Source organism: Carettochelys insculpta, unplaced genomic scaffold (assembly GCF_033958435.1).
Source record: "Carettochelys insculpta isolate YL-2023 unplaced genomic scaffold, ASM3395843v1 scaffold_0095, whole genome shotgun sequence".
In the NCBI taxonomy this organism is placed as follows: Eukaryota; Metazoa; Chordata; order Testudines; family Carettochelyidae; genus Carettochelys; species Carettochelys insculpta.
In genome coordinates, this window is record NW_027439132.1 from 10,001 (window position 1) to 17,500 (window position 7,500).

General features: G+C 63.6%; 1 non-coding gene across 1 annotated transcript; it reads right to left on the reverse strand.

Annotated features, from left to right (window-relative positions):
* Positions 1–3,026: 3,026 nt before the first annotated feature.
* LOC142006623 (5S ribosomal RNA) lies at positions 3,027–3,145 on the reverse strand. Its single transcript, XR_012643671.1, has one exon. It is a non-coding gene; the product is annotated as a 5S ribosomal RNA (ribosomal RNA).
* Between the last annotated feature and the right edge of the window lie 4,355 nt (positions 3,146–7,500).

A 7,500-nucleotide genomic window follows, 5' to 3' on the forward strand; every position in this document is an offset into this window, starting at 1 on the left:
CCTCCGCTGCTTTCAGCGGGGGTTGACCTGGTGGCCGATTCCCTCCCCGGGCACCAGGTCAACCTCCGCTGCTTTCAGCGGGGGTTGACCTGGTGGCCGATTCCCTCCCCGGGCACCAGGTCAACCTCCGCTGCTTTCAGCGGGGGTTGACCTGGTGGCCGATTCGCTCCCCGGGCACCAGGTCAACCTCCGCTGCTTTCAGCGGGGGTTGACCTGGTGGCCGATTCCCTCCCCGGGCACCAGGTCAACCTCCGCTGCTTTCAGCGGGGGTTGACCTGGTGGCCGATTCCCTCCCCGGGCACCAGGTCAACCTCCGCTGCTTTCAGCGGGGGTTGACCTGGTGGCCGATTCGCTCCCCGGGCACCAGGTCAACCTCCGCTGCTTTCAGCGGGGGTTGACCTGGTGGCCCATTCGCTCCCCGGGCACCAGGTCAACCTCCGTTGCTTTCAGCGGGGGTTGACCTGGTGGCCGATTCGCTCCCCGGGCACCAGGTCAACCTCCGGTGCTTTCAGCGGGGGTTGACCTGGTGGCCGATTCCCTCCCCGGGCACCAGGTCAACCTCCGGTGCTTTCAGCGGGGGTTGACCTGGTGGCCGATTCCCTTCCCGGGCACCAGGTCAACCTCCGGTGCTTTCAGCGGGGGTTGACCTGGTGGCCGATTCCCTCCCCGGGCACCAGGTCAACCTCCGGTGCTTTCAGCGGGGGTTGACCTGGTGGCCGATTCGCTCCCCGGGCACCAGGTCAACCTCCGCTGCTTTCAGCGGGGGTTGACCTGGTGGCCCATTCGCTCCCCGGGCACCAGGTCAACCGCACCCTTTTTCGGCCGCCTTCGCCTCCAAATTTTTCCCCCCGTTTCCTTGCCCACTCCTCGGTCACTTCATACGCCCTCCCCCTTACATCCACCGTACGCAACACCTCCACCGGGCTTAATAGTCCACAACCGGGACCCAGGGCCTTCCCCGCTCTCAACAACCTCCACCCACGGTCCCCCTCCACCGGGCTTAATAGTCCACAACCGGGTCCCAGGGCCTTCCCCGCTCTCAACAACCTCCACCCACGGTCCCCCTCCACCGGGCTTAATAGTCCACAACCGAGACCCAGGGCCTTCCCCGCTCTCAACAACCTCCACCCACGGTCCCCCTCCACCGGGCTTAATAGTCCACAACCGGGTCCCAGGGCCTTCCCCGCTCTCAACAACCTCCACCCACGGTCCCCCTCCACCGGGCTTAATAGTCCACAACCGGGACCCAGGGCCTTCCCCGCTCTCAACAACCTCCACCCACGGTCCCCCTCCACCGGGCTTAATAGTCCACAACCGGGTCCCAGGGCCTTCCCCGCTCTCAACAACCTCCACCCACGGTCCCCCTCCACCGGGCTTAATAGTCCACAACCGAGACCCAGGGCCTTCCCCGCTCTCAACAACCTCCACCCACGGTCCCCCTCCACCGGGCTTAATAGTCCACAACCGGGTCCCAGGGCCTTCCCCGCTCTCAACAACCTCCACCCACGGTCCCCCTCCACCGGGCTTAATAGTCCACAACCGGGACCCAGGGCCTTCCCCGCTCTCAACAACCTCCACCCACGGTCCCCCTCCACCGGGCTTAATAGTCCACAACCGGGACCCAGGGCCTTCCCCGCTCTCAACAACCTCCACCCACGGTCCCCCTCCACCGGGCTTAATAGTCCACAACCGGGTCCCAGGGCCTTCCCCGCTCTCAACAACCTCCACCCACGGTCCCCCTCCACCGGGCTTAATAGTCCACAACCGGGACCCAGGGCCTTCCCCGCTCTCAACAACCTCCACCCACGGTCCCCCTCCACCGGGCTTAATAGTCCACAACCGGGTCCCAGGGCCTTCCCCGCTCTCAACAACCTCCACCCACGGTCCCCCTCCACCGGGCTTAATAGTCCACAACCGAGACCCAGGGCCTTCCCCGCTCTCAACAACCTCCACCCACGGTCCCCCTCCACCGGGCTTAATAGTCCACAACCGGGTCCCAGGGCCTTCCCCGCTCTCAACAACCTCCACCCACGGTCCCCCTCCACCGGGCTTAATAGTCCACAACCGGGACCCAGGGCCTTCCCCGCTCTCAACAACCTCCACCCACGGTCCCCCTCCACCGGGCTTAATAGTCCACAACCGAGACCCAGGGCCTTCCCCGCTCTCAACAACCTCCACCCACGGTCCCCCTCCACCGGGCTTAATAGTCCACAACCGGGACCCAGGGCCTTCCCCGCTCTCAACAACCTCCCCCCACGGTCCCCCTCCACCGGGCTTAATAGTCCACAACCGAGACCCAGGGCCTTCCCCGCTCTCAACAACCTCCACCCACGGTCCCCCTCCACCGGGCTTAATAGTCCACAACCGGGACCCAGGGCCTTCCCCGCTCTCAACAACCTCCACCCACGGTCCCCCTCCACCGGGCTTAATAGTCCACAACCGAGACCCAGGGCCTTCCCCGCTCTCAACAACCTCCACCCACGGTCCCCCTCCACCGGGCTTAATAGTCCACAACCGGGACCCAGGGCCTTCCCCGCTCTCAACAACCTCCCCCCACGGTCCCCCTCCACCGGGCTTAATAGTCCACAACCGAGACCCAGGGCCTTCCCCGCTCTCAACAACCTCCACCCACGGTCCCCCAAGACGCACGTTCCAAGCCTTAACCCTCAGACCATCCACCCCCCGGGCGGGACCCCACACCCACCTGACCCCAACTCACTCCCACCAAAAACACCACCACCGCCACCGCCTCAACGGCCTGCCCCACCCAGCACTCCCACACACACACCTGCCCCACCAACGCTCCACACACGCTTTCTTCCCTCTCCCCGACCCGACCCAAGCCATCGCACCGCACCGGGTGAGGGCCTAAGCTTCCTCGCCCGCCCCCCCGCCCCCGACACGCAGGCAGGCAGAGGGAAAGGCCTCAGCGCCCCCCAGGACCGTCGCGCCGCCTTGGCCTCACGGCTTCCCTGCTCCCGCACGGCAGACACACGCCCCGCTCTACCCCCGCTGGGGCCAAAAGCTGCCTACGGCACCTGGGATTCCCAGGCGGTCACCCATCCAGGTACTAGCCAGGCCCGGGACGGTTTACCTTCCGAGATCGGACGAGATCGGGGGCATTCGGTCCGGTATGGCCGTAGGCCCCCGCCTCCCCGGGCTTTAGCGTCAGCAGCCTGGCCTCAGTCAGCCGGGCCCAAACAATTAACCCGGAGGCCGGGCCGAGGGAAAACTTCCTCCGAGCCGGCCCAAGGGGAAGGGAGGACGAGGACGCCGGGCCCGGGAGGTGACAGGACGTGCACGTCAGACCCGGGAAGCTGTGCGCCCCGAGGTTAACCCCCGGGCCGGGGCGGGGAGAGAAAAATGTTCTAAGTCCGGTAGGGACAGCAGGTCAACCCCGGTCCGAGGCGGGGAGAGAAATTTTCCAAGTCCGGCAGGGACAGCAGGTCAACCCCGGCCGCCGTAGCAGAGGTTGACCTGGTGTCCGATTCGCTCCCCGGGCACCAGGTCAACCTCGGGCGCTTTAGCGGAGGTTGACCTGGTGTCCGATTCGCTCCCCGGGCACCAGGTCAACCTCGGGCGCCTTAGCAGAGGTTGACCTGGTGTCCGATTCGCTCCCCGGGCACCAGGTAAACCGTGGCCGCTTTCAGCGGAGGTTGACCTGGTGGCCGATCCCCTCCTCGGGCTCCAAGTCCGGCAGGGACAGCAGGTGAACCCCGGCCGCTTTAGCAGAGGTTGACCTGGTGTCCGATTCGCTCCCCGGGCACCAGGTAAACCGTGGCCGCTTTCAGCGGAGGTTGACCTGGTGGCCGATCCCCTCCTCGGGCTCCAAGTCCGGCAGGGACAGCAGGTCAACCCCGGCCGCTTTAGCAGAGGTTGACCTGGTGTCCGATTCGCTCCCCGGGCACCAGGTAAACCGTGGCCGCTTTCAGCGGAGGTTGACCTGGTGGCCGATCCCCTCCTCGGGCTCCAAGTCCGGCAGGGACAACAGGTCAACCCCGGTTCCGGGCGGGGAGAGAAAAATTTTCTAAGTCCGGCAGGGACAGCAGGTCAACCCCGGCCGCCGTAGCAGAGGTTGACCTGGTGTCCGATTCGCTCCCCGGGCACCAGGTCAACCTCGGGCGCCTTAGCAGAGGTTGACCTGGTGTCCGATTCGCTCCCCGGGCACCAGGTAAACCGTGGCCGCTTTCAGCGGAGGTTGACCTGGTGGCCGATCCCCTCCTCGGGCTCCAAGTCCGGCAGGGACAGCAGGTGAACCCCGGCCGCTTTAGCAGAGGTTGACCTGGTGTCCGATTCGCTCCCCGGGCACCAGGTAAACCGTGGCCGCTTTCAGCGGAGGTTGACCTGGTGGCCGATCCCCTCCTCGGGCTCCAAGTCCGGCACGGACAGCAGGTCAACCCCGGCCGCTTTAGCAGAGGTTGACCTGGTGTCCGATTCGCTCCCCGGGCACCAGGTAAACCGTGGCCGCTTTCAGCGGAGGTTGACCTGGTGGCCGATCCCCTCCTCGGGCTCCAAGTCCGGCAGGGACAGCAGGTCAACCCCGGCCGCTTTAGCAGAGGTTGACCTGGTGTCCGATTCGCTCCCCGGGCACCAGGTAAACCGTGGCCGCTTTCAGCGGAGGTTGACCTGGTGGCCGATCCCCTCCTCGGGCTCCAAGTCCGGCAGGGACAACAGGTCAACCCCGGTTCCGGGCGGGGAGAGAAAAATTTTCTAAGTCCGGCAGGGACAGCAGGTCAACCCCGGCCGCCGTAGCAGAGGTTGACCTGGTGTCCGATTCGCTCCCCGGGCACCAGGTCAACCTCGGGCGCCTTAGCAGAGGTTGACCTGGTGTCCGATTCGCTCCCCGGGCACCAGGTAAACCGTGGCCGCTTTCAGCGGAGGTTGACCTGGTGGCCGATCCCCTCCTCGGGCTCCAAGTCCGGCAGGGACAGCAGGTGAACCCCGGCCGCTTTAGCAGAGGTTGACCTGGTGTCCGATTCGCTCCCCGGGCACCAGGTAAACCGTGGCCGCTTTCAGCGGAGGTTGACCTGGTGGCCGATCCCCTCCTCGGGCTCCAAGTCCGGCACGGACAGCAGGTCAACCCCGGCCGCTTTAGCAGAGGTTGACCTGGTGTCCGATTCGCTCCCCGGGCACCAGGTAAACCGTGGCCGCTTTCAGCGGAGGTTGACCTGGTGGCCGATCCCCTCCTCGGGCTCCAAGTCCGGCAGGGACAGCAGGTCAACCCCGGCCGCTTCAGCTGAGGTTGACCTGGTGTCCGATTCGCTCCCCGGGCACCAGGTAAACCGTGGCCGCTTTCAGCGGAGGTTGACCTGGTGGCCGATCCCCTCCTGGGGCTCCAAGTCCGGCAGGGACAACAGGTCAACCCCGGTCCCAGGCGGGAGAGAAAAATTTTCTAAGTCCGGCAGGGACAACAGGTCAACCCCGGTTCCGAGCGGGAGAGAAAAATTTTCTAAGTCCGGCAGGGACAACAGGTCAACCCCGGTCCCAGGCGGCAGAGAAAAATTTTCTAAGTCCGGCAGGGACAACAGGTCAACCCCGGTCCCAGGCGGGAGAGAAAAAATTTCTAAGTCCGGCAGGGACAACAGGTCAACCCCGGTCCCAGGCTGGAGAGAAAAATTTTCTAAGTCCGGCAGGGACAGCAGGTCAACCCCGGCCGCTTTAGCAGAGGTTGACCTGGTGTCCGATTCGCTCCCCGGGCACCAGGTCAACCTCTGGCGCTTTAGCAGAGGTTGACCTGGTGTCAGATTCGCTCCCCGGGCACCAGGTCAACCTCGGTCGCTTTAGCAGAGGTTGACCTGGTGTCCGATTCGCTCCCCGGGCACCAGGTAAACCGTGGCCGCTTTCAGCGGAGGTTGACCTGGTGGCCGATCCCCTCCTGGGGCTCCAAGTCCGGCAGGGACAGCAGGTCAACCCCGGTCCCAGGCGGGGAGAGAAAAAATTTCTAAGTCCGGCAGGGACAACAGGTCAACCCCGGTCCCAGGCTGGAGAGAAAAATTTTCCAAGTCCGGCAGGGACAGCAGGTCAACCCCGGCCGCTTCAGCTGAGGTTGACCTGGTGTCCGATTCGCTCCCCGGGCACCAGGTAAACCGTGGCCGCTTTCAGCGGAGGTTTACCTGGTGGCCGATCCCCTCCTCGGGCTCCAAGTCCGGCAGGGACAACAGGTCAACCCCGGTCCCAGGCGGGAGAGAAAAATTTTCTAAGTCCGGCAGGGACAACAGGTCAACCCCGGTTCCGAGCGGGAGAGAAAAATTTTCTAAGTCCGGCAGGGACAACAGGTCAACCCCGGTCCCAGGCGGCAGAGAAAAAATTTCTAAGTCCGGCAGGGACAACAGGTCAACCCCGGTACCGGGCGGGAGAGAAAAAATTTCTAAGTCCGGCAGGGACAACAGGTCAACCCCGGTCCCAGGCGGCAGAGAAAAAATTTCTAAGTCCGGCAGGGACAACAGGTCAACCCCGGTCCCGGGCGGGAGAGAAAAATTTTCTAAGTCCGGCAGGGACAACAGGTCAACCCCGGTCCCAGGCGGCAGAGAAAAAATTTCTAAGTCCGGCAGGGACAACAGGTCAACCCCGGTCCCAGGCGGGAGAGAAAAATTTTCTAAGTCCGGCAGGGACAACAGGTCAACCCCGGTCCCAGGCGGCAGAGAAAAAATTTCTAAGTCCGGCAGGGACAACAGGTCAACCCCGGTACCGGGCGGGAGAGAAAAAATTTCTAAGTCCGGCAGGGACAACAGGTCAACCCCGGTCCCAGGCTGGAGAGAAAAAATTTCTAAGTCCGGCAGGGACAACAGGTCAACCCCGGTCCCAGGCGGCAGAGAAAAAATTTCTAAGTCCGGCAGGGACAACAGGTCAACCCCGGTCCCAGGCGGCAGAGAAAAAATTTCTAAGTCCGGCAGGGACAACAGGTCAACCCCGGTCCCAGGCGGCAGAGAAAAAATTTCTAAGTCCGGCAGGGACAACAGGTCAACCCCGGTCCCAGGCGGGAGAGAAAAATTTTCTAAGTCCGGCAGGGACAACAGGTCAACCCCGGTCCCAGGCGGCAGAGAAAAATTTTCTAAGTCCGGCAGGGACAACAGGTCAACCCCGGTCCCAGGCGGCAGAGAAAAAATTTCTAAGTCCGGCAGGGACAACAGGTCAACCCCGGTCCCAGGCTGGAGAGAAAAAATTTCTAAGTCCGGCAGGGACAACAGGTCAACCCCGGTCCCAGGCGGGAGAGAAAAAATTTCTAAGTCCGGCAGGGACAACAGGTCAACCCCGGTCCCGGGCTGGAGAGAAAAATTTTCTAAGTCCGGCAGGGACAACAGGTCAACCCCGGTCCCGGGCTGGAGAGAAAAAATTTCTAAGTCCGGCAGGGACAACAGGTCAACCCCGGTCCCAGGCGGGAGAGAAAAAATTTCTAAGTCCGGCAGGGACAACAGGTCAACCCCGGTCCCAGGCGGCAGAGAAAAATTTTCTAAGTCCGGCAGGGACAACAGGTCAACCCCGGTCCCAGGCTGGAGAGAA